General features: G+C 43.0%; 1 long non-coding RNA gene across 4 annotated transcripts in view; it reads left to right on the top strand.

Moving 5' to 3' along the window:
* Positions 1 to 22288, top strand: part of LOC102144542 (uncharacterized) — a 384854-nt gene extending 362566 nt beyond the window's left edge. For 3 of the 4 annotated variants that reach the window (XR_010583939.2, XR_010583941.2, XR_012429170.1), the window contains 3 exons: positions 8420 to 8538; positions 11798 to 14280; positions 20927 to 22288. This is a non-coding gene — a long non-coding RNA (uncharacterized lncRNA). Of the gene's footprint in view, positions 1 to 7558; positions 7652 to 8419; positions 8539 to 11797; positions 14281 to 20926 lie in introns of those variants that run through there. The other variant, XR_012429171.1, reaches the window with a different exon arrangement.
* The last annotated feature ends 3810 nt before the right edge of the window (positions 22289 to 26098 follow it).

Genomic DNA, 26098 nt, shown 5'->3' with positions numbered 1-26098 from the left:
TTTAATAAAAGAGCTCTGAGTAGACAACTGAGGATACAAAGTAAACAGCACATTTAATCACCCACTGAGCACACAGTCCTGGGATGAAGTTGCATGGTTATTCTGATCCTATGTAAGTCACTCCTTATTCTCCTGGTTCTCGAGGATCACTCAAAGCCTACACCCATGAAAGGACTGGCAGGAGCCATGAGGAACCCAGAGGGGGCACACAGTAGGCATCACACATCAGGAAATGCAGAAGAGGCTGTTCAGCCCAGATCCTGGACTTGAGTCAGGCATGGGTGACCAGCTCCTAAATCAGGCTTAGCATAGGAAAGCCTTGGAGGGGCTTGTGGTTTCCAGGCACCAGTCTGTATGCCTGCCGCATCTATGGGAACATACCTATCTTTGCCAATTCCGCAGTAGCATACATGTGGCTAGAAAGGGTGTAAGCATGGTGCGTCGTCCCCAGGTACCATAGACCCTTGTTCTCCTGCTGGTTTGATTGGGAGAAAAGACTTTTTCATTTCATCTGGTTATGATGCAGCTTGGGACTGCACTAAGCAAGGAGGATTCTAACTCTCTTAGCCTCATGCTTGTCTTGTCTTCGTAGCCACCATGTGTATTTAAGTGGTTCAGCATGTGGCCTCTTGTCCCCTGTCTGGTTCCTATCAAGAAGGATGGGAGAGTGTTATCTTTTTTGGCAGAATTTAAAATAATGCGCCTTATCTTTTTTCTTAGAATTTTTTCCTAAAATTTTAATGAGGACAATATCATAATCATACAAAAATAGTTAAAATGACTTTATGCAAAACTAGCATCTATTCTCAAGTTTTCTGGGTAGTGGAAAAATCCAGGGTTTTGGGACCAAAAGACGGTATGAATCTTGATTCAGCAAAGTATTTACCTCTCAGTGTGCTCATGAGTAAAATAGGCATTCAGAATACCTACCATGTGAGGCTGTTGTGAGAATGAGAAATAAATTATGGGAATGGCGTGGTCCACATATGTTGTTCAATAAGATGTGCAAGTCCTACCTCATTGTGGTAGGCCTCCTTGCGGATGTCGTTTCTGCTGTTTTTATTAAGAGAGGAGCTCTTTCTATTACAATGATTTCTGTTCTTCGAGGACTACATAGTCCCAGAAAATTTACAGTTTAGCCCTTCTCTTGAATCAGTAAAATTTCTTAAATGTGTGCTGGTCTCTGGTCTGAACGGAGACTGATAGTCTCTGTGCTTGTCATGCAGGAGTTCATAATCTTAAATTAGACAACTAGAAATCATAATCGGTATGTCGGCTAACAAACAAGGCTGAACTCATCCGACAGAGATTCTCATTTCTGAAGAAACAGTACAATTCCCCTGGGATTTGGGTGGTCTGGCTGGGCACTGCATTAGTTTCCCATGACTGCTGTAACAAGTTACCACGAACTTTGTGGCTTAAAATGACCACATTTATATTTCAGTTCTAGAAGTCAGAAGCCCAAATTGGGTCTCACTGGGCTGAAATTAAGGTGTCTGCAGGGCAGTGTTCGTTCTGGAGGCTCTCGTGCAGAATCCGCTTCCTTGCCTTGTCCAATGTCTAGAGGCTGCCTGCGAATGGCTCATGGCTCCTCTCTCCTTCTTCAAAGCCAGCATTGGTGGCTTTCCCACACTCTATCCCTCTGACACTGACTCTCCCATCTCTTTCATTCTTTATCATCACTTGTGATTGTATTGGGATGACTCAGCTAATCGAGGTTAAGATCCTTAGTTCAATCACATCCACAAAGTCTTCCTCTTTGGCAGGCAAGGTAACACATTCACAGGTTCCAGGGATTAGGATGCATGCACTTTTGGGGGCCATTATTCTGCCTCCCCAGGTGCCATGGGGCAGACAAGATCTCCCACAAGGAACCTCGAGTGGAGTTTTGCAGAAGTAGAGTGATCCACTGAAGACTTCAGTAAGTGGAGGTTTCTGGGAAATTTTATAGGAAAGGATGGAGAAAGTTTTTCCATTTTGGCTTATTATTGAATTTTTTGTAAAAGGCTATTTCTACTTTAGTTACAAGATGATCACCATGATGCTAACTGCCTTTCGTTGAACATCCTCAATGAGTCACTCATTTTGCAAAGTGCCTGACCACATAAACTCACTTTATCTTAGTAGTAACCCAGCAAAGCATTATCTCCATCCTGTTCTTGGACCTGTAGCTCTTATACTGGGCAGCTGAGATTTGAATCTGAGTCTATCTGGCTTGGAAGTTCGGATTCTTTCCAATAGGGCACACAAGTTCCTGGGAAAGGATTCTTCACTTTTTCCTTGGACTGGGCTCCTGGTCAAAATTCTGTTTCCCAGCCAGATGTGGACAGATGCAAAAACCAGGAGCAGGAATCCCGTTTTTAGCTTGAGCATCAGCTTGGTTGGGAGGCCGGGGCTGGCAAGAGCTCAGAGACATGGGCTCTCTTCTCACTGCCCTTCAGGATGCAAGCCCATGTTGAGGAAAGGATTTCCTCTCCAGCCCAACATCAAAAGGTTCTGGTCAGGGCTCCCAGGGCCAGGATGCTGTTAGCATGGGATATTAACCAAACACACTTCACCCCTGTGTTTGTCAGTGGTGGTTGTGTTTTTGATGCAGCCTCATTCTTTGGACTTAATTAAAACCCAGTTCCCTCTTTTATTCAATTTATGAGGCCTAGCCTGCAGGATTAAGTGATTACAGACAAAAAGCCCCATTTGTGAAACACTCCTAAACTCAAGCTGTTACGCTGCTTACTTGTACTCCATTAAATTAATAAGGAATGAATTGGCTGATCCATTATGAATAAAGCAGTGGGGAGTCTTTGCCCGGTTCATACTTTCCTCTCCCTCCTTGGAGAACATTTGTGTAAAATGATTAGGTTCATATTCATTCAATTGGAATTCTCTAAAAGTGGAATGCATAAATTACTCTAAAGACACAGAGTTTATCTTAAACATTAACTACGAAGGGTGAATTAATAAGACTATTATAAAACCATTAGCATTCAGTGTGTTTACCTACAACTGCAGCATACCTAAACTAAATTCAACCCACAATTGCCATTTGTGTTGGGAGATCAAGCTAGTTTATTTTAGCTCGCAGTTCATTTAAACTCATAACACACCCTTGAAGATTCAGTTTTTCTATTAGCTTTTATTTCAGGGGCTCCTCTTAGTTGGAAACTTAACTTGTTATTTCCTTATTCAGCCATGCACCTCTATCTGGCAGTTACTACATCCAAATGTTTCCAAATATTGGTTGTTAACTCTACAAGATAGGAATCAAGAACGCTAAGGACACATAGTAAGCTCCAGAGAAGTCAATTATTTAAGGACTAACAGTTGGAAAGTCACCAACAGTTGGAGAGAGGGAGTATTCAAAGACTTTTAGTTGACCAAATGCCCAGGCTGTTTAGAGAGTGTAGTATGGCTTTGTACAAGTTAAATGTCAGTTTGATTCAGGGTATTCTAACCTGGGCACTCTTTACACACTTTGGGCTAGATTGTTCTTTGTGGTGGGGGCTGTCCCGTGCATTATACAAAGTTTAGCAGCATCCTTGGTCCTACTCAACAGACACTGGTTGCAGTACCTCCCCCTCCACCCTTCCCCGATTGTGACAACAAAAATGTTCCAAATATTGTCAAGTATCCAGTAGAGATGAGCAGGGGTTGTGATAGGGGCAAAATAGCCCCTAGTTGAGAACCACTGCCTTAATCTGTTCCAAGAAGTGAGGGGGCATTTAATCTCTCTTCAGGACTTGGTTTTCTGTTTGTAAAATGAAGAAAGATGGTCTCTAAAGGATTCTTAAAACTCTCCAAATATGTGATGACATGATCCTGCTCAATGACAGTTGCTTTTCTGTCCTTCATCTGGTGGGAACACAATAGCTTAAAAACATGAATCATTCTGTTCTTTAAACTCAGTCTCCTCTCTTTGCCCCCATCCTCTCCCCTGGTAACAAATCAGTTTCCTATTGTAGCATTGAGTGGTAAAATAGAAACCATCAGAAGAGGACGTCCATGTGCTTTCACTCTACCTTCCCTCCTGCATCTGCACCCACACACTCTGTCTTCCTCTGGTGAGTGACTTGTAATCAAGTCTGCCTGGTTCTCAATTCCATATCGTCACCCAAATGAACTTAGGCTGGAGATGCCTTGCAACAAGGGTGGAGTTGTTGCATCTTCCCTGTTAGAATTTCCAGCACACGTGTGTGTGTATATGTGTTCTCACAAATGTCCAGAACTTCTAAGTGATTCCTGCCTGGTGGTCCCACAGCCATCAGGAGAGAACTCAAATACCTGAAAATCAAGCTATCTCAACTTTGGAATGGCAAGTTCTTTCACATTTGCAATAACAAAATCCACACTGCCAATACAGTAACATCTTCCAATTCCAGTTCCCTAGGGGACTTCAGAATCAGGTAGCTATGGTTCTAAGTCCCACTAAGTCCCACTAACAAAAAGGTGGGGTACATGGGTACAGGTGCAAATAGGAGGTCAAGTTAAAGTATGTGGGAATTCCCTTCTGAAGGCCTGTTTTCCTGCTTCTGACTAGACTGGAAATACCAGGGAATGCTATCCTTATTTTGGGTACAGAGGTTGAAATGAGGTAAAGTGCCAAAGGACAGGTATTTAGAGAGAGGTAAGAATAGGTATAAGCCCTGATTGCCTGAAACCCAAGCCCTTGACTCTCGACCTCAGCATACTGCTTTCTTACTATCTTCTAATTCCTAAAGTCATCGTAACCCATCAAAAAACCCACTGTTCTTTGTCAGAACAGAGCACTAGTTAATTAAATGAAATTTAAAATAATCTTTATACCTGTAATTTGGAGCTCTTGCGTTGCTTTTCTTTTTCTTTTTTTAACATTCTTTTGTTCTTTATTTACTATTATTTTAAATAGCATAGGAACCACTTTACCATTGGCTGGTTTTTCTCTCATTCTTCTCTTTAAGTCAACTGCTATCATGCCCTGCACATAATCAGAGTTTTAAGAAGGGGGAAGGAGGGAAGGAAGCCAGGTAGATGATAATCAGCAACATGGATCATTCACCACTGGCTAATTGGTAAACTGTAGTAGTTAGCATCATCTGATATAGAATAATGTGTACATGTCAGCTGAGTGTCTGTGCAACAGGGGCTTTGCAATCAGAGAGGACAGGGTCAGACTCAAGTATAACATCTTTCTAGTTGTGTAAACTTAGGCCAGTTACCGAAAATTAGTCTCAGCTTCCTTGTCTAAAAAATTTATAATCCGTGTCCCTCTGCGCCACAGCATAAAGTGAGACAATATTGTCATTAGAGCATTTACTAAGGTGGCTGCACACCCTTTCAGCATAGAAGTCAAGTCATGGAGACTGTGTCCTCCATGAGGCCCCTAAACTCCTTATCCTCAGCCTAGTGGGAAGGATTAACAAATTCTTTCTTGAAAGAACTTACATGTACATACGGAATTGGCAAAAGTCTGACTCTTTGGCCCAATTCCAAGCAAAACTAATCATCAGAAACTTCATGCAGATTTACGATTACTTTTTCTATAACAGGGTTAGGCCTGAGCTGCTGAGACAGAATTAAAAAGGGGCTGCCGCAAGCAGCGAGGGCTCAGGTCTCACAATGGAGCATTTTCCAACACAGTACCTTGTGGGGACACCCTGACTCCAGGTTGGCTGGAAATTAATGTCAAATGTGGAAATAGCCTTCTTCCTCTTCCCTAAGATTGTTGTGATGGGCTCTACAACTGAGCTACGGGCTTTCATTTAATGCTAATAAAGAGAGGCACATAGGATCTTCTCCATATAGTGTGTTTAATTTGAGACATAATTTAACTTTATGATGACTGGTTTATCTCAAGTCAAATGTGTGCACAGAGGTGTTTCTCGTCGTGGGTGAAGTGAAAACTGCACTGAGCTCCGAGCATGCGTTCCAGACCACGCCTTGCCACATACTCGCTATGTGATGGGTGATGAGCCATCTCCCTTCTCTGCAGGCCTGTCTACCTTTTCTAAAATGCTTGGCGAGGGTCAGAATGGAGGATGTCAACTGCAGGCAACCTGCAGAAATAGTTTGCTATACACTGGATGGATACTTAAGAAATGCTAAATGCATTACCAATATTAAAACAGATAGAGTTCACATTAAAAATGTGGGGTTTTGATGTCCTCTCAGAAAATGGAGGGATCTGCAACAAGACATCTACACTCCAAAATGGCAGCAGCTGGATAGAACTGACAGGCAGTTGCTGCATTTTGCTTGGTCATGTGCTGGCTTTCAGTTTGCTGCTGTCCCCACCACTCCCTATTGTGATATCTGGCCCTCTGTCATTCTTTCACATCTTTTCTGGTTCCTGTGTTATAGTTTCTAACCCCTGTATTGCAAACACCCTTCTACAATGACTTAGGATTTTGAGGATCTGTATAATCTGGAATTACCCATGTGAAAATACTCTTGCTGGTTAAACACTTAAGGGAGAAGAAAATCTATTATGTTTCTATGAACAAACTTAAGATGCCTTTGATTCCATGTATTCACGGACTATCTTTTACATGGCCTCTGTGTGAAGGGTGCTCGCTGGCTTTCACTGGAGAGGGGCAATGATGCACTTAATGCAGTTGGTAGAAGAGGAAACAGAAAATAAGCAGAGAGACAAATGAATGTTCATGAATTAAAATCTGAGACAATTCCAAAGTGACAAAAGAACACAGATGTATGAAAAAGAGCCCTTTAGGAGGAGGAAGCAAGTGTGGGCTGAGGGTTTTTTGTTTGTTTGTTTGAGACAGAGTTTCGCTCTTGTCACCCAGGCTGGAGTGCAATAGTGCAATCTCGGCTCACTGCAACCTCCACCTCCACCTCCCAGGCTCAAGTGATTCTCCTGCCTCAGCCTCCCTAGTAGCTAGGATTACAGGCATGTGCCACCACACCCAGCTAATTTTTATATTTTTAGTAGACATGGGGTTTTGCCATGTTGGCCAGGTTGGTCTCGAACTCCTGACTGCAGGTGATCCACCTGCTTCAGCCTCCCAAAGTGCTGGGATTATAGGCGGGGTTGTTATTTAAGCTGAGAACTAGAGATGTGGAAGCCAGGCAAAGGTCAGTGTGACTGGATATCCGGGGGTGAGAAAAAAGGGCTGCAGAGGGGAAGCTGGCTAGGTAGGCAATGGCTTAATCTGCAGCGATTTGGATGATACTGCTAAGAGTCCAGGTTGATTTTCAAAACTTTTGGGAAAAAAATAGATGGCACCATTAATAGATACCCACTTTTATATTCATCACGGAATCTCTGCTCCGGGAACTCAGGGAGACTTAAACTGATATGAAAAAGACCCCTGCCTGCCTCCCTTCTTCCTTTCCAACGTTCTGACATTTCTCCTGTGCCCTCCTGGCCCTTTGCATGACTCCTCTCCCCATGTTGTGAGTGCCCCAGTGGCTTGATGTCACTGAGAACATCATTTGCAGATAGAGGGTTCTGTTCTTAGAGAGCTTGTGATTCAGTAATTTAAGAAAAGGAAACTTGCACTTGCTGAAAATGTTCTAGAAGCCAGATGCTGTTCCATATGAGTAAAATATATGTATATAAACTTCACAGGTCATAACTCTACAGGCCGAGGGGTTTCACAAACATAACTCCTTGGGAGTGGTGCCCAGGTCAAGAAAGAGAATGTGGCCAATGCCCCAGGTACATCCTCTCACTATCTTCCACCCTCATGCCTGCCAGGGGAAGCACTTACCCCATTTTTTTTTTTTTTTTTAAGACAGAGTCTTACTCCTCTATCACCCAGGCTGGAGTGATCTCAACTCACTGCAACCTCCACCTCCTGAGTTCAAGTGATTCTCCTGCCTCAGCCTCCCAAGTCCCTAGGATTACAGGCACGTGCCACCATGCCTGGCTAATTTTTAGTAGAGATGGGGTTTCACCATGTTAGCCAGGCTGGTCTCAAACTCCTGACCTCAAGGGATCCACCCATCTCAGCCTCCCAAGGTGCTGGGATTATAGGTGTCAGTCACTGCGTCCGGCCCACTAACCCCAATTCTAACCCCACGTGTTAGTTTTTGCCTGTGTTTTAACTTTTTGTAACTGGAATCATACAGTACGTACTGGCTTCTTTTGATGAACATTATATGGGCGAGATCCACTTATATTGTTGCTGGTAGTTGTACTTTGTTCATTGTTTTTGCTCTAAAGCATTCCATCATGTGAATATAGCATAGCATATCATTTTCAATACAGGTAAACATTTGGGTTAGTTCCATCTGGAGTTATCATGGATGGTGCTGCAATGGGCATTCTGTGCATGTCTCTTCATATACACGTGTGCATTTCTGTTATACACCCGTGTAGCATGTTCTGCTTTAACTGGTCCTGCCAAACAGTTTTCTATCCTTATACCTTTTACCTACACTTATCCCATGAGTTATCATATCACCCCCCTTTTTGTTGTGACAGGATCTTATTTGGTCATCCAGGCTGGAGTGCAGTGGTGGGATCATAGCTCACTGCAGCCTCAAACTGCTGGACTCCAGTGATCTTCCTGCCTCAGCCTCCCCCAGAAGCGAGGACTACAGGTATGTACCACCATGCCCCCCTCCACGCTGCTAACTTAAAAAAAAAAAGTTTTGTAGAGATGAGGTCTTGCCACATTGCCCAGCCTGGCCTCAGGCAGTCCTCCAGCCCTGGGAATATAGGTGTGAACCACCATACCCTGCCTCATCCAGTTCTAACATATGCAAAATAAATAAAGGCTCAGAAAGACATCTTCAGTACCTAAAGGTCACAGAGCCAGCCTGCAGCAGAGCCAGTGCATGAACTTGAATTTATCTGGCTCTGCTTCCCGTATTCCCTCCACCACATAGTGAGCCACAGATGATTCATGAACTGTGTGGCCGCTGCTTTTCCAAGGCACCACTCAGATGCCACCTTTTCCCTCAACTTTTTCCTGACCCAGCCAGGGAGAGGTAACTGCACATGCTGTCTGCTCCCCAGACACATTCTGGGTGACTCAACATGGTGGAAGTTTTGTTTATTTGTCAGTACAATAGACTGTGAAACTAGAGACCTCAAGGTTAGGTGTGAAGATTAAATGCACTTACTATAAGTAAGTGCAGCATTTACACGGGATCTGATACACAGCATAGGCTCTGAACTGAAGAGATGGATGGACGGGTGGATGAATGGGGCATAGATATTTCCACATATTCCCACAGAACAATGGTTAAACACATTTGGGGTATATGCATGTGTATATATGTATGCTTGTGCCTGATACATGTACAAATGCATCTACAGCTACTCCCATGTATCACCTTGTACTTGACGGGGCTCAAATAACCTTTCTCACTTTCCTTCTCTGTCACTGAGAAAAGCAGGTAGATTCACATTCAGCAAACATCTCATGAGACCCTACTCTCTGCCAGGAACCTTCAGAAGCTGTGTGCCCTTCAACCTGTTTATTTCCAAAAAGCCACACCTAAGGGACTTTGTACCAAGTTTACAGATAGGGAAAACAGGTGGGGGAACTTACCCATAATCACCAGCTTATGAGCAGCAGAGCTAAGACTCAGTGTTCAGTCACATTCCAAGAGCAGTAGGGTTCTCTTCTTTTCTGTACCATGATATTTCCCTATAGGGTTTTTGGGGGCTTTGCGACTCTTTCAGGGCTCTCTATGTCCCTGGCTAAGGAGAGTTTTGCAGAGACCTGGTCTGTACCAGGGAGAAATGGTTTGGAGCTAGCTTGCAGTGAGGAAGTAAGATAAAGCTGTGGAGGGCTCTGGTGCCCAGGGGAGCAGAGGTGCAGTGAGCAAATGAAGCATCATCCAACCATGTCTCCCGTGTGTGGGTGGCTGTCCCCAGAGAGGCCTGGCTCAGCCCCTGTCTCCATTACTTACTGTCATGGTTGAATAGTGTCCTCCCCAAATTCATGTTTACCCAGAATCTCAGAATGTAACCTTATTTGGAAAGAGGGCCTTTGCAGACGTAGTCAGTTAAGAATCTCAAGATGAAATCCTGGATGAAGGTGGGCCCTAAATTCGATGGCTGGCATCCTTAAAAGAGAGGAGAAGATACAGAGACGCAGAGTAGAAGAAGCCATGTGAGGAGGGAGGTGGAGATAGGGTGATGCACCTACACGCCGAGGAACACGGAGAAGTGCCAGCAGTCTCGGGGGCTGAGTAATAATTTCTTCTTTGGGGTCCCAGAAGGAACCAACCCTACCCACACCTTGATTTGGGACTTCTGGCCTCCAGAACTGAGAAAGAATGAGTGTTGTTTTAAACCACCGGTTTGTGGTGATTTTTTTACAGCAGACAGAAGAAACTAACACACTTGCTGACTATGTCCTCTGGGAGAAACCACTAAGCTCTCTGTGCCTGGGTTTCAGCACATGGAAAACAGGCCTAATGAATGTGAAAGACCTTGTAGGGGTCCTGAAGATGACAAATAATGCATGCAAAGAACCTACACATATTGGGTGATTATTACTTTTGTGATCCCACTGTCCCTCCTGAGAAGACCCTCTCTGGAACCTGCGGACACCTAGCCCTGTCAGTCGAGGTTTCAAAGGCAATGTACATCAGCCCAAGTTATGTGTTCCTGGCATTTCAAGGTGGCTTCTAGCCTCAGCACACCCCATTGCTTTTAGATGCAAGCACGTACTGTCAAAGTCTCATATCCCCCTTAGAACCATAAACGCTCTAATAGCAGTAACGGGCAACCTCGATCATGGCTAAACGTGATTACGTTCCACATAAAAATATAAAAGCTCATTTGAGCTGGGGCTCCCTGTGGGCCCATTGCCTGTACTTTTATTGAAAAGCCCACATTCCTGACTCTGTGAGCACTGACGTCAGAGCCCAGGGAGGCCACAGCCCATGGACAGCTGTGAAGTGCCAGGGCAGCCTGAGGAGCTGGGCTCCACTGGGAATCTCTGCTTCTGCTGTGGTCTGTGATCCAGAGCCCCACGCTTAATTTCCTGGTAACTCCTATGCATGGAGCTCCTCGTATGTGCTGGCCACACCTCTGGTTTTGCTCCCTGAAAGGCAGGAAGGCCATGGAATCAGGGAGCTGTTCTGTTTCCTCCCCTACTATATTCTCAAGGTCCAGCTGAGTGTCAGGTGCAGGAGTGGACCGACCTCAGAGGACATGGATCTCTTTTCCTTCCCTACCCAAGGCCTGATCTCTCAGTCCTGCTGCATTCTCCCCTGTCCATCTGAGTCTTGCCTTTTAGCCTCACACCACAACTCAGTTAACCTCTGTCCACTCTTCCGTGGTCTGTGCCATTCACCTCTTGGTTTTCACTCATGCCTGTCCCATTGCTGGGAACATTGTCCTGTTCTCCTTTGCTGATGCTTGCATGTTCCATAGGTGTCAGCACAGATATCACTTTTATTATTAGATGCTTTCTGGTGCCTAAGTTGGGCAGGGTTCTCTCTCCTATGGCCCAGCTCTGCCTCCCGAATCACCCTGACCCACCATACCTTCCCACTTGTTGACTTCTCTGGACTTTAAACACCATGATGTCCCAGACCAGGCCTTCTTCCTTCTGTGCCCAGGGCTGGCAGAGTTTCTGACTCATGGTAGTCCTTGATAAGTATTGGGTGGGGATGAACTGACAAACTGCAGAGAGAACAGGTCTCCATAGAGGCAGACACAAAGGGGAAGGAAGGAGAGGGAGACAGAATGCTCTGTCAATATGATGATAAATACAGTAAAATGTGATTCTGCAAGCATTGTCTCATTTAACCCTTGCAACAACCGCATGAGAAAGCTAATATTCTCTCCCTCTCTTTTCCTTTTTTTTTCTTCCTTCCCTTCCCCTCTCCTTTTCAGGTCTCACTCTGTTGCCCAGCCTGGAGTGCAATGGCACCATCTCAGTTCACTGCAACCTCTGCCTCCCGGGTTCAAGCAATTCTCCTGCCTCAGCCTCCTGAGTAGCTGGGATTACAGGCACGCACCACCACACCCAGCTAATTTTCCTATTTTTAGTATAAATGAGGTTTCACTATGTTGGCTAGGCTGCTTTTGGACTCCTGACCTCAAGTGATCCGCCAGCCTTGGCCTCTCCAAGTACTAGGATTACAGTGCTAGGAGCCACCGTGCCCGGCCCCCTGTCTTGTCTTTTACACATGAAAAAAAAGTGGTCAGAGACGTTAACTTGGTCAGTGCCAAAAACATTGAAAGTGAGTAGGGCCAAGATTTTCATCTAGATTTGTTAGACTCTAAATCCAAATTCACAAGATCAGAATATGACAAACCTAAGGAACAAAATTCTAGGAAACATTTCTAGAAACTGTGGCTATTGGAAAAGCACAGACCTAGGGAATCAAATTATTTTCACTGCCACCAGCACGTGGGTAGGCCTGGGACAGATTCCATGCTCTGGACCCCAGATTCCTCAGCAAGAATAGAAGGGGCTAGAGACATCAGGGCATTGGATCTGGTGATCTCAATGCCCACTCAGCTCCAAAGCATTCTTGAATGATGCATAATTTATGAAAAACATATATATTGAAATTTACTGATAGGGGAACAGCTGTCAGCATCAGATTTTTGTTGTATGCCTTAAAAAAACAGATTATACAGAAATATGCGTGTGTGTGTGTATGTTTCGATGTATATGAACCCATGATCTGAAAAATGGAGGCTTGTGGAAACCTATTAATGTCTGCTGTTCCACCCAACATCCTCAGAGAAAAAAATAAACAACTTTTTGAAAGTGCCACTCTGAGGTCAGACCAAACACTGTGGCCACTTCCAAGGTGTTTGCCTTGATTTGCCTGGATTCCTGTTCATGTGCCATCTCTCTTCTAATTCAAGGACATGATAAATTCAATGTGTTGCGTTATCAGTCAGGACTGGCAACGGTGATGCTGAACAAGCCTGGTGAAAGGAAAGAGAAGGCAGGCTAGAGCCCAGACACATTCACAAACCTTACAAAGAGGACAGGCTAGTTAGAACTACAGGCCCTACCTCTCTTTATAGTTAGTGTAAGGAGAGTGGTAATCGTAATGTCCAAAAATATATGGGCTGCATAGTTGCTTAGTAAGCTGTGGGTATGTAGTTTCTGATAGATTGCATTGGTCATTTATTGAATATATTTACACTTATACACACAATGTTCCAGATACCGTACTTGACAATGGTAGTTAGCCCTTGCTCTTGCGAAGTTTATAATGAAGTTAGGAAGTGCGGTTTGCAGAATAATGATCCTTCAAAGTGTACAAATCCTAACCCCAGAACTTGTAAAGATAATTCCTTACATGACAAAAAGAAATTTTCAGATGCGAAGGACTTTGAGATGAGGAGCTTAACCTGGATTATGCAGGTGCTTACAATGTTATCACAAGGGTACTTGATGAAAGAGGTGGGCAGAAGGGTCAGGAGGCTTTGGCTGTGGGGAACAGGCCACAAGGCAAAGAAGGCAGGTGGCGTCTAGAAGCTGGGAAGTGTAAGCAAATGGATTCTCCCCTAGAGCCTCCAGAAGAAACATAGTCCTGTAGATGCATTTCAGACTCCTCACTTCCAGAACTGTAGGAAAATAAACTTGTGTTATTTTAAGCTACTAAGTTTGTGACACCTTGTTATATAGCAATCAGAAACTAATAGAGGGAGAATGGCTTTAATCAGAAAACTAAAAGACTAAATACATAATTTCACAGTGTGGCTCTGGAGTGACAGGAAGGAGAAGAGGATGGTATGAGCAGGTCCAGGAGAGATCATGAAAATCATTGGTTGGAGAAGACTTCCCTGAAGGAGAAGGATACTGATGTGTGAGCTGAGGCACATGCAGGAGAAAATTCCACATATAGCATATTCTGAGTGAGGGCCCCAAGCAGGAAAGGAACATGGCATGGTTTAGAAAGTGGAGGGAGGGCAGAGGGCCTGGTGCACAGAGGGTGAGGTGGAGATGGCTCAGACTCAACCTAAAACATGTCCATGGGACAGTAATGACAGCCTTTGCAAGCTGGTTTGAAGACTTGGGTTCTTAACCGAAGATAAATGGGAATATTTTGAATTGTGTTGCACTGTAGTGAGACTTGGACAGATTCATACTTTGGAACTGTGCTGTCCAGTTTAGTAGCCATTTGTGATGTGTGGCTCTGTCCCTTTAAATGGCTAAAAACTGGCTAATTTAAAATGTCAGCCATTCAGTCCCACTAGCTGCATTGCAAACACTCAATAAGCACACGTGGCTTGCAGCCACCACACAGAATAGGAGGTCTAGAAGATTCCCTGCACTGCAGAAAGTGGAGTGGACGGTGCTGATTCAGAAGAAACACCTGACTGCAGGGTGGAGTGTGGACCACATAGAGGTAAGAATGGATGTGGGAGAGCATCTGGGAAGGAGCTTCCCAATATTCCAGGTGGGTTGATGCTGGTTCAACCAAAGATGTTGGTAGTGGGTACGAATATAAGTGGATAGATTTGAAATCAGTTTAGCGGGTGACCACGAATTTTGTTTCTCAGATATTGGCAAGTTGCAGCCCTGCTTTGGCCCTTCATTAGAAGTGTTATCTAAAAGGAGTTGCTCAAGTTCTCAGAGCCTCAATTTTCTTACCTGTGAATGGAAAAAAATCCCTATTTCAAAAACAATATGGTGATATAAAATCCCTGGAATAGTGGATGTTGAATAAAGGGCACATCTCATATCTTTTGTACATTTCTAACTTAAAGTGATCTCCCGGATACTGTTAAAAGGGAGGTGACCCAGGTGGGAACCAGTCTCCACACCCCAGTGGGTGCAAGGGGGCTTGAAAATGCATTTGGATAGCTATTTATTTTTTCTTTTTTGAGATGGAGCCTCACTCTGTTGCCCAGGCTGGAATGCAGTGGCGCAATCTCAGCTTGCTTCAAGCTCTGCCTCCTGGGTTGACGCCATTCTCTTGCCTCAGTTTCCCAAGTAGCTGGGACTACAGGCGCCTGCCACCATGGCTGGCTTTTTTTTTTTTTTTTTTTTTTTGTATTTTTAGTAGAGACGGGGTTTCACTGTTAGCCAGGATGATCTCAATCTCCTAACCTCATGATCCGCCTGCATCGGCCTCCCAAAGTCCTGGGATTACAGGCATGAGCCACCACGCCTGGCTTTGCATAGCAAATCATTGTGGAATAATAAACAGCTGCTGACCAGGTGGGCCCTTGCTTTCCAAAGCAGAGATTGATCAGAGTGTCTCCCACTCAGCTGGACAAGCCCTTGACTTTGGTGTGAAGGTCCTGGGGAAAAGTGCAGAGGGAAGGAGCCATATGCAGAAAATGAGCAATTCTGTTCCCACCATGACGGCAGGGTGCCCAAATGGAGCTATTTTGTAGTCAGAATGCCACGTAGGACCACACTAGGAGAGAGAGCTTCGGGGAGGCAAGGAGAAGAACGTGCCATCCGTGTAGAGAAGATAATTGAATCCATGGGAGGCCGACTGGGGCTCATTTCACAGGGTGCCGCACAAAAGCGCATGACTCGTTCCAAGACAATACAGGCCTTCAAAGAGACCTGCTAAGGGGAGCGCATTACTATATTAAGGGCACAACATACCCTAAGTGAGACACACTGTTATGCCTCTTCTTCCCAGCCACAGCCTGAAAATAGCCATAAAAGAAATGAAGTATATTTGCCTTGTTAACACAGTTTGTATTACATATTCATAAACCATTTTGTGAAACTGCAAGGGAAAGATTCAATTGTCTTGGAAGCTGATAATGGCCAAACAGCCACACAGAAAGCAGGAAGCATGTTATGGAATTAGCTGCACAATGAATGAAATGCAACGCCTATAATAAACCCATTCAGATATAAATTATGGCAGGGTAGATGCAATGTTTGTTAAGCAATAAAGCTTGCCACCCTACACGGGAAATTGAATGAGAATTATCATAAAATATGGTGGAGAATGTGTTAAGAATCTGGCTCCTCAAACTGGGCTTAATCAAAACAATGTAGAGAGCAGTTTTCCAGGAACAGGAAACCAAAAGGAAATGATAACACTGGGACCTAAGGGCATTTTGACATTGTGACCCTAAATACCCTTGCTCGTAAGAAATTCCGCAGAGGACATTTATTTTTTTGAAAAAGTTTTGTTTTGATTTTTCCTTGGAGAATTACCAAAATGTCTTGAGCTCTGGAAATACAAAATTTGACCAATAATTGGCTTCCTGGTTAGATAGGGAAGTAATTCAAGGACAGGAACTTGTCCAAGTGACACTGAGCTCTTGGTTTCCCTTGGAAATGGTTAAGGTTGTTGATTCCCAGTGAGGCAACTGGGTCTCGGAATGCCCTGTGAGATGTTTGACTGGGTCCCAGAAGGATGTGTGGCTTATTTTTCTCAGAAGACCTCCTTGAATCTTCCACACATACTGCTAAATGAATAGAAGGGTACTTTGTGTATTATCTCCTAAAGCTGGGAGCTTGAGTTTATCTCAGACTCCACTTTCTGGGAAAAATAAAATAGAACAAAATAAAATAAAACAAGAATTAACCCAGCATGATGCAGGTTTTCAGGTATTGTTACTTGAAAAGAACTGCAAATATTTTATGGCTTTACAAGTTGAAGTCAATGTTTTTAGTGTATTGAGAACAATGAAAAATACCTTAGGAATGTCTTATACTCCCAGCGTTGGATTAAGAGTGTTCGGAAGCCAAAAGGAATTTTCTGCCTGCTAATAACATTACCCTGCAATCTAATGAAATAATCTCCCTAAAGCCAGGTTTATGGAATAAGCTGATTTCCCATTTGTGGTTAAAAATAAAACAAACAAATGTCCTCTTTGGTCAATTTGCCACCCAGTCCATATACTGTAAAACTATGCTTTAGAAATAACAAAATTGTATGACTTAATGGGTCAATTATGACATTTTAGAGATACACATTTTTACTGACCTGCAGTGAAGTAACCAGAGAATTTACATTGGCAAAAAGCTCCAACACATGGAGTTGTCAGCCAGCGGTAAATTCAGCTGTGTCATCTTCACTGTCTTCATTGACGGTATGTGTATATCTACCCACACATGTGTACATGCATATGTATATGTAAGAATCCACTAGAAAAACTAGGCATTAACAAAAGATTGGAAAATATAAATACCTAAGATTCTACATTTTTGTACGTTTTAGAGATGAGATCTCACTATGTTACCCAGACTGGAGTGCAGTGACTATTCACAGGCACAATCAACACATACTACAGCCTCCAACTCCACTCCTCAAGTGATCCTCCCACCTCAGCCTCCCTAACAGCTCATGCCACAGCATCCAGCTCAAGATTCTAAAATATTAACAACAAAACAATCTCTACTTCCCTCTCCTCAATGAAACTCATTCTCCATACTCCTTTTCCTAGTTAAGATGAAATAATTGCCAAGTATTTGGAAAGGTAGTCATAGTAACAGAGTACTGAAATAAAACAAAGACAAAAGTGTCCCTCAGTATCCTATCTAGGAGCATAGCACCAGCTGCCTGCCTTTATATGGCTGTTTATTTCTTCCTTGCTATCATCTCATTTGCTTCTCACGAATATCTCTGCAGAGCAGGAATCACTGTAGCCATTTTACAGATTAGGGCATAGAGGAAGCTCATGTGTCATTAAGAGGGAAGCAAACAAACAGCAGAAATCGAAACACCTTCAGCTGCAAGAAACAGACACCTGAACTTAAAGTGATAAAACACATGGGAGTTTACTTATCCTGTATAACAAAGAAGTCTAGTGGTAAGCCTTCCAGAACTTTCTGAATAGACTATGCTGGTAAATGATTACACCCTTTTTCTCTTTCCTCACCACCATCCTGTAGACTTTTCAGGATGAAAAGGGGTGAAGGACAAGAGGATGAATAGCCACACTGCAGAGATCGTCCCTTTATGTCACCAAAACCAAAGCTTCACCAGCAGCCCATCCTGCAGACTTTTCCACATTCGTTTAATTGATCAGAGGTTGCTGCTTGCCCACCTGTAGCTGAGGAGTGGCCAGAGAGAAGGGACTTAGGAAGGGGTCAGGTCAGACAACCTATAGCACCTGACACACTCAGAAATCTTTAAATACTTGCACAAGTTTGTACCATTTAAAAAAAGAACAGGGGCTTGTAGACTTAACTTTCAAAGCTGGTGTTCTTTTCATTACGCCTAGCTATCTGCATTGTTATATCAACATTTTTCTTTTGGCTCAAAATTATGCCTATCAATTATATCTTTGTTAAAGCAAAGAAGTTTCAGAAACTAATATTATGCATGAACTAAATATAAGTGAATTTGCCCAATTGGTACTTTATACATAACAGAAATCCCACTAAACTTGATGGGAATTGGACAGATCCAGCCACTGAAGATTTCCAAGTCCTGGTTTATGATTCTGAATCAGTTTAATCAATTTGGATAATTCAGTGTAATTTCTGAGCCATTTGGTTTTTATGGAGAGACTAGGTGAGGCAGCTGTTAAGCCAGCTTTTTAGAGCCTTCTAAGCACAAGGGGCTCTACTTCCAGTTGAAAACCCTAATGTGCATTATATTTCTCTCTGAAATGAGCATTGTATAATCCTCACACTAATGTGCATTATAGATTGGTTAACCAGGATAATAGTGATTGTGTAACTAGTGTTACCAGCCATTTTCCCTCACCTGGAAAAGGATCAGAGTTTCAGAGTCCAAGAGAAAAAAACACAATTTCCCTTTGAAAATCTTGATATCAACTCACCTGCATCTAGACTATGGGCACAGCCAATTTAGTGTATACACCACTCAACGTAGATAATTCAATATGGCCATATTCTACAGCACAGCCTCTTCCATCTTCCACGCAACATATATGTAAGAGGAAAGGAGAAAAATAGCTGGAAAAAAAAAACCCATACTATAGGCTACACCTGCCTCTAAGCCAACATTTACCTCTAAGACAATCTTCAGGGAAATGGAGGAAGCAAACATCACGTCCCACGCTTAGATCACCAACACTTCATCCAAAGCTCAGGGTCTCTGTTTAATAGAATTTGGTTGAGGTAGAAACTCTCTCCAAGTTTCAGTTATCTACAATATTTCTGTGCAATAAACCACCCTAGAATGTAGTGACTTAAGACAACACCCATGAACTGGCCTGCAGTTCTGCAATTTCAGCAAGGTTGGGTGGAGGCGAGTTGTCTCTATTCCAGGTGATGTTGCTGTCATGTGACTCACTCGTCTGAGTGCTCTGCTGCGGGGAATGTCTGGTGGTGGCTGGTTTTCTCTTTCTCTCCTCATGGTCTCCCACTCAGGTGTCTAGTCTGAGCTTCTTTACGTGATAGCTAGATCCCCAGAGAATGACTGTAGAACCTTCCAGGACTCGTAAGAACTGTATTTCAGAATTCACACGTCACTCTGCCACATCGCATTGGTCACAGCAAGCACAGGCCCACCTAGATTTCTGAGATGGGGAAACATACTCCAACTCTAAGCAAACTGTGCCATGCTGTCACAGGGATGGCAGGGATGGTTGGTGGCCATCTGTGCAGACGACTTACACACCCAGCATTATCTCTGAAGACCATCAATTACCTCGAGGAGTCATCTTGCTTTCCCAGAAACCTGTGCATCCCCCACATGGAGCAGTAGTGCCGAGGAGAGAGTTTCAGACGTTCTACATCTCACTCTCCAACTTTATTACTGTCATATTTTGGTCAAGTTGCATAATGTCTTTAGGCTTCAGTGTTAGCCTCAGTCGAATAAAGATGGCATCAGTCCCCTCCTCATAGGCTACGTGAAGTATTTTATGGAGTTAATCCATATTAAACTACTGAGGGTAGTGCCTCCATAGAATTGGGGCTCAATAACCTTGAGTTATACTGCCTTCACCTCTATCCTAAAAGCTTCCAAGGGTGAGACTGGTGTCTTCTTCTTTGTACCCCAGAGAAAAGACTAGATTATGGCAGGTACTGAGCAAGTACACAATAAATGAATGATGAACCAGGCTATCTTGTTCTTTAATTATGAAATTATTTAATGAAGGCAGAGATTTATAAAAATATCAAAATGGTGCAGCATATGTTATATGTGCCATTGGCATGAGCACTTACCCATTCATTCATTCAGCACATATTTACTGATCACTTATCATGAGCTTGGCAGTCTATTTGGTTCTGGAGATCACACAGTAAATAAGCTATGCACGGTCCCTGTTCTTATGGTCCTTATATTCTAGTGAGAGGAGGAAAAAAGGTAAACGGAAGCACAGAAGATAATGTTTGATAGTAAAATATGTGTTACGAAGGAAATAGTTACATGATAAAGTGCCCGGTGGAACCAGGAGTGGGGTGGGGTGCAGCTTGGGTTGGCAAATCAGCTCTGGAAAAGTTGGAATTTCAGCAGAGATTTAAAGAAGAGAAAATGTCAATCACTGACAGCTGTGTGGACAGATTGTTCCAGAAAGAGAGAGGAGCAAGAACAATGGCTTGTGGAAATGAATGTAGTGGGTTTGAAAAATATGAAGAAGCCCTGAGTGCCTGGATCATGGTGAACAAAAGAGAGGGAAGATAGGCAGGGGCTAAATGGTATGGCTCCTTTGACTGAAATTTTACTCTGAGTGCAATGGAATACAGTGGAAGGGATTTAGACATGACAGTTGAAAATAACTTCCCTTCTGTAGATTTCATCCTTTGATTGTTTTATTGCTGACGGATGGACCTCCAACACAGGTGTCATCTCACATCCATGGACGTTGGGAAATCCTGTTCTTTGGACGTATGTGTGAGTGAGAGGAAGTGGTGGTGGTGTAAGGTTGTTGGAGAGGATCCTTTCCTATCAGCATTGGAAATATATTGATTTCCCAGAGCAAAATCCAGATTGTCCAGATTCGTTCTGCACCAAGAATGAAATGATATTGTATGACAACAACAGCTACTTATTTCACTCTGAGTCTGTGCCAGGTACTCTTAGAGCTTTACAAACATTGTTGTGGTTGATTTTCACAGAACCCCAAGACATCGGTGCTGTTGGTTTCTTCCTTTTACAGATGAGCACACTGAGACTCTGCAAGGTGAAGTGCCAGCCCAAGGCTCACCAACCGGGGGAGATTTGAATTGAATGCCTGGACCTTCTCTCTCCAGCACATTTCAAAATTCTTCTCATCTGCACCTCCTCCCAAGAAACCTCCCCAGACAGCACAGATAGAAGGGGAAAGAAACTTGGTGCTAAGTTACAAGATGTTCTCTAGAACTTGCGTAAATCATAGGGTGGGAGAACTGTGCTGGTTTTCCGACAATGATCCTAATGAGCAATTTAGCGATGAGCGGTGCACATGTGTTGGGGGCTGAAACACAGTCTGCCTTCGGCACACATTTGTATCATTGTTTGGTGTCTGTATACAACTTGAGATTTCCAAAATGCTACCCAAGGAAGTGGATGAATGGCATTCCTCCAATTTTATAGATTCGGGGCTGAGGCAAGCTAAATGTTGGCCTCAAGTCACACAGAAAGATGATGGAAGCCTCAGAGGCCCAAATGGAGAAGTCGTATCCCATACCATCCGTCCAAACATCAAGTGACTTGACTTTCACCTGCCGTCAGTATTTCCAGGATAGGTTTTCTAGGTCATGCTTCATCAATCACTTCTTTCATTTATTCAACATTAAATGCCTCCTATGTCTCAGGCACTCTGTTACCTGAGGGAGTACAGGGACGCATCAGACAAGGTCCCAGCCATCGAAAACTGTCTAGCTGTCTACTGTTTCTTTTCTTTTCGAGATGGAGTCTCACTGTGTTGCCAGACTGGAGTGCAGTAGCGCGATCTCAGATCACTGCAATCTCTGCCTCCCTGGTTCAAGCGATTCTCCTGCCTTAGCCTCCTGAGTCACTGCGACTACAGCTGTGCACCACCATGCCCAGCTAATTTTTGTATTTTTAGTAGAGACGGGGTTTCACCATGTTGGCCAGGATGGTCTCGATCTGTTGACATCGTGATCCCCCACCTCAGCCTCCCAAGCGTGAACCACTGCGCCAGGCCTATTTTTTTTTTAATAGACATGGGTTTCACCATGTTGGCCAGGCTGGTGTCGAACTCCTGACTTCAGGTGATCCACCCACCTCAGCCTCCCAAAGTGCTGGGATTACAGGTGTGAGCCACCGGACCTGGCCAAGCTGTCTACTGTTTCTACTTGGACCTCTGCCTTCTTTCAATTTCAGTGTGTCCCAACCCAATCCAGTGGTGGTTAAAGATGTGGTCTCTGACATAAGACTGCCTGGGTTCAAACCCTGGCTCAGTGTGACCTTGAACTAGTGCTTTAAGTTGTCTGCTCTCCAGTTTCTGCATCTATAAAGCTGTGAGATTAATAGTACATAATCATACATAAATAAAAGAATTGTTGTGCAAATAAAATATGATGCAGTGTTTCTATAGTTCTTTGATGATAAGGATCACCCAGGTCACTAGTTAAGCATGCAGCTTCCTGGGACACTCCCTTGGAAATTCTGATTCAGTAGCTTTGGGGTCCAAGACTTTGTGATTTGTTTTCGTTTTTGCTTGTTTTAAACCAATATTCCAGATGATAGTTTTCACCAGGATAATCTGGAAAACACTAATATAATGCATGGAAAGCAATGATTCTCAACCTTGGCTGCACATTGAAGTTACCTGGGGCACTTTAAAGATACAGAAGCCTGAGTTACACTAAAAAACTTCTGTTTCAATAGGGAGGGATACAGATTGGGGGGTTTAGGGTCTCCCCAGGTATTTGTAATGTGTAGCCAAGTTTGAGAATACCTGATAGAACACATTTAGCACAATGTCTGGCACAAGCAATGTGCAATAAATACATCATCATTATTATTATCTTTATTGTCCCACAAGCAGCTAAGAAACATACAATTAGGAAGAAAATTAAGAGGGTCAACACACATATAAGATTAATGACAAAGGGATCCTAAAATTCTGTGGCATTTAGATTCTTTCATGGTCTCCTAACCTTAAACATCTTCATTTTTTCCGCTTGGTTAAAGCTCTGTCAGGAGCAAGATCCTATTTTTTTGTTTTCATTTTTATATATTCTCTCAAAGATTCACCTAATGTCTTATAACATAATAGTAGGTACTACATAATGATTACTATGTAGATTAAGTAAAATAAAAGCATTTGACAAATGATTGATTTTGTATTTGACAAAAATACTACAGCAATGATGAGGAGAAAGATAATTTCAGATGGTGGAAGAACATGTGAGTTGACACTTGAAGAGTGGTTTGAATTTTGTTGAGTGGAGTGAGGCTATTTTGGCAGGAGAAATGGCTTGAGCAAATTTGGAGAAGATTCTGTGAAGTATGTACAAAAAAAAAGGGACAATTAAATTTGACCGGAGTGTTGAATATAGGAAATATCACAAGGAGATCTGAGCTAAAAGGGTAGGTGGAAGAGGCACAGGGAAACTGAGGCACGGAGCATCTGTGTCACTTGCCCAAGGCATACCATGGTTGGTCTGGAATTTGAAGCATGGCTCAGGCAACTCCCACAACACACAACCTGAAGCTGCTACGCCCTACTGTTTCCTTGTGTCTTGAAATATAGGGGGTTATTGAAACATTCCTAAGCAGAAGCATAAGAGCCTCAGACTGACTTTGCAGCATAATCCTCTTGGCAACTGTGAGGAGGAAAGACTAGAGACCTAGAGATCAAGAAATTGGTTTCTGCCGAGGCCTTTCCTTCTTACATAGTGTGAGTAACATACATGCTTACCACAGACAAACAAAACCAGTGCTGAGGTCAGTACACAAAGTACATAAACACATCATGCCTTTTAGTTCCCTAGATGGAGGCAGGCCACAGATTTGCATCCTAGTGGTTTGGCAGCTTACACAAAGAAGAGCACAAAGGAAAACCGAATTGTCACTCAAGGAATGTCCAGCCCTCACTGTTACTGACACCAGAAAGCAAATCCCTGCTGAGGTTCTGAAAGGGAGGGATCCTTGCAAAATGCTGAAAGTTGCTCTCCTGGTTGAAAACAGCAGAGTCTGTAGTACAACTTCCTGAATGGTCCTTAACAAAGGAGGTCTTGCCCATGAGGAAGGCTCGATTTTAATGCTGAAGTATCTGCTTTCAGGTTATGGACACTCAAAACTTCATATTTGTAAAGGATTTTCCTTTATATATTACTATACATACACATAATAATTTTAATAAATTTTTTATAAAACCATACTTTTGCTTCCCAAAAGGAATGGTTGACTTTTTAAAGTTGGCTAAATGATCAGTTCCTACTATATTCCACTTTATTTCTAGTGTTGGAAACCTAAGACTGGGCTTTTCAATATGTATATTGTAATTTCTTGCTGTCATATCTTAAGCATGTATAATGAAATGTCAATAGTTGCTGTGGTATATTAATAGGAATCTTCCTAATGATACATCAAACAGGACAGTAGCAGCTCAGCCTTGCTCCCTTGATGGTTTTAAGCGGCTTTATGCATTATTTGTTCCTTTTTTGTCTAGAATCTTAGGTCCTCTTGTTTCAAGCTGCCTAAAGTTCATCTAGCCATGATCCTTGTTCCTTCCTTTTCCACCACTTCCCAGTCATAAGATGTTGAAGATTCAGCTTAAACAATGTCACCACCATCTTTATTGTAGGATGGCAGTATCAGGGAGGCAAAGGGGGATGGAAAAGCAATAACTGAACAGTAATTAAGCACATGCTCTGTGTTGGGCACTTTACACTTTACCTATTTGAATGAGACAACACACTAAATGATATGTACTAGTCTCCCAGATTAACAAGGAGGGTGAGGTTCACAGAAGCCAAACAGCATGGATTAATGTTTACACAGTTAATAAGTGTCAAAGAAAAATTCCATTTCAATTCTGACTCCAGTGCCTAGGTTCTGTCCATGGAAATACACATTCCCAAGGATAAACCTGAAAACATAGGTGCAGCAGGTTTCCATTACAGGTAAAATGATGTATGCACATTCCATCCTGTCTCTTCTACTGAATGAAGCTATTAAAACTCAATATAATGCTTAGAGAAGCTGTTCGAAGGCTCTGAAGGTAAACAGTAGCATAGTAGATTGGGAAACAGACCAGAATTCAAAGTACCATTGATCCTGTGGTGAGTTTACTATCTTCTTTCTTCCTCTATCCTACAGCCTGGACTGAAGGCAGCTCAAAACACAAAAGTGGGCATCCATGAATACAGAAAGAACTCACAACCATCTAGCTCTGCCTTAAGCAAAGGAAAAGGGACTTCCAATGCTCAAAAACAGTGGGGGAAAATCCCTCACTTTGGAAACTTTTTGCTCTCTTGAGCCCCAGCACACACCTGATCATTATATGGTGGTGGCAGTGCAGTGTCAGTGATGGCGATGAGGATGCACAAGCTACTAAAACTCTGGTGGAGATGAACCTTCCTCTCTCATTGGTTCCAAGGATGTGGCAAGTCCTAGTTGCTTTTTCCCTCCCCTGTCTTCCTACCAGTTGTTTGTGGATGTAGGTACAACTGTAGGAAACCTGCAGCAGGGCAATGAAATTAAAGCCCCAGCTGTGTGGTGGGGAACCAAAACAAAGGAGCCTCGGAATGGCAGGAAGTACCGGGAAGGGAGGAACTTAAGAAAATACAGTAAACCCCTTATGTATGAACTCCTGGGTTGACTGTCCCACTGAGCGTGTCTGTTTCTAATCACAAAGAGCATACCAAAGACTTGAAGAATTGAACTAAGGGAGAGACCACCACCCAAGTCTCAGAGAGCTCACTGGGTAGAGCACAGGCAGGACAAATCCAAATAGCACTACAGTGTTCGAAAATAGGACTGAACTTGCAACTACAACCAATAAACCTTTGGGAAGAATTTGCAACCTGACCCAATAGGGTTGATTGCATGCTAAAACAAAAATGTCAGTTTTTACTATACAATTTTAAGATCTTATGTCCGCTAGCTTAATATTTAAAAAATCCAGGATATAATCCAACACTACATGGCATATGAAGAACCAGGAAAATATCCACTTGAATGGGAAGAGATTAAAGCCAATGACAAGATGACACACGTATCTGATAAAAACTTTAAAACAGCTATGATTAAAATATCCAAGAAGTAAAGATGTATAATTCTTTAAATACTTAAAATGTCTTTAATGATAGTCTTTACTATCTGTATTTATCAGGATTCTCCTGAGAAACAGGACAAATGATATACACAGATAAAG

This window comes from Macaca fascicularis, chromosome 20 (genome assembly GCF_037993035.2).
Source record: "Macaca fascicularis isolate 582-1 chromosome 20, T2T-MFA8v1.1".
NCBI classification, from domain to species: Eukaryota; Metazoa; Chordata; class Mammalia; order Primates; family Cercopithecidae; genus Macaca; species Macaca fascicularis.
This window is presented reverse-complemented; position numbering and strand designations above follow the sequence as displayed.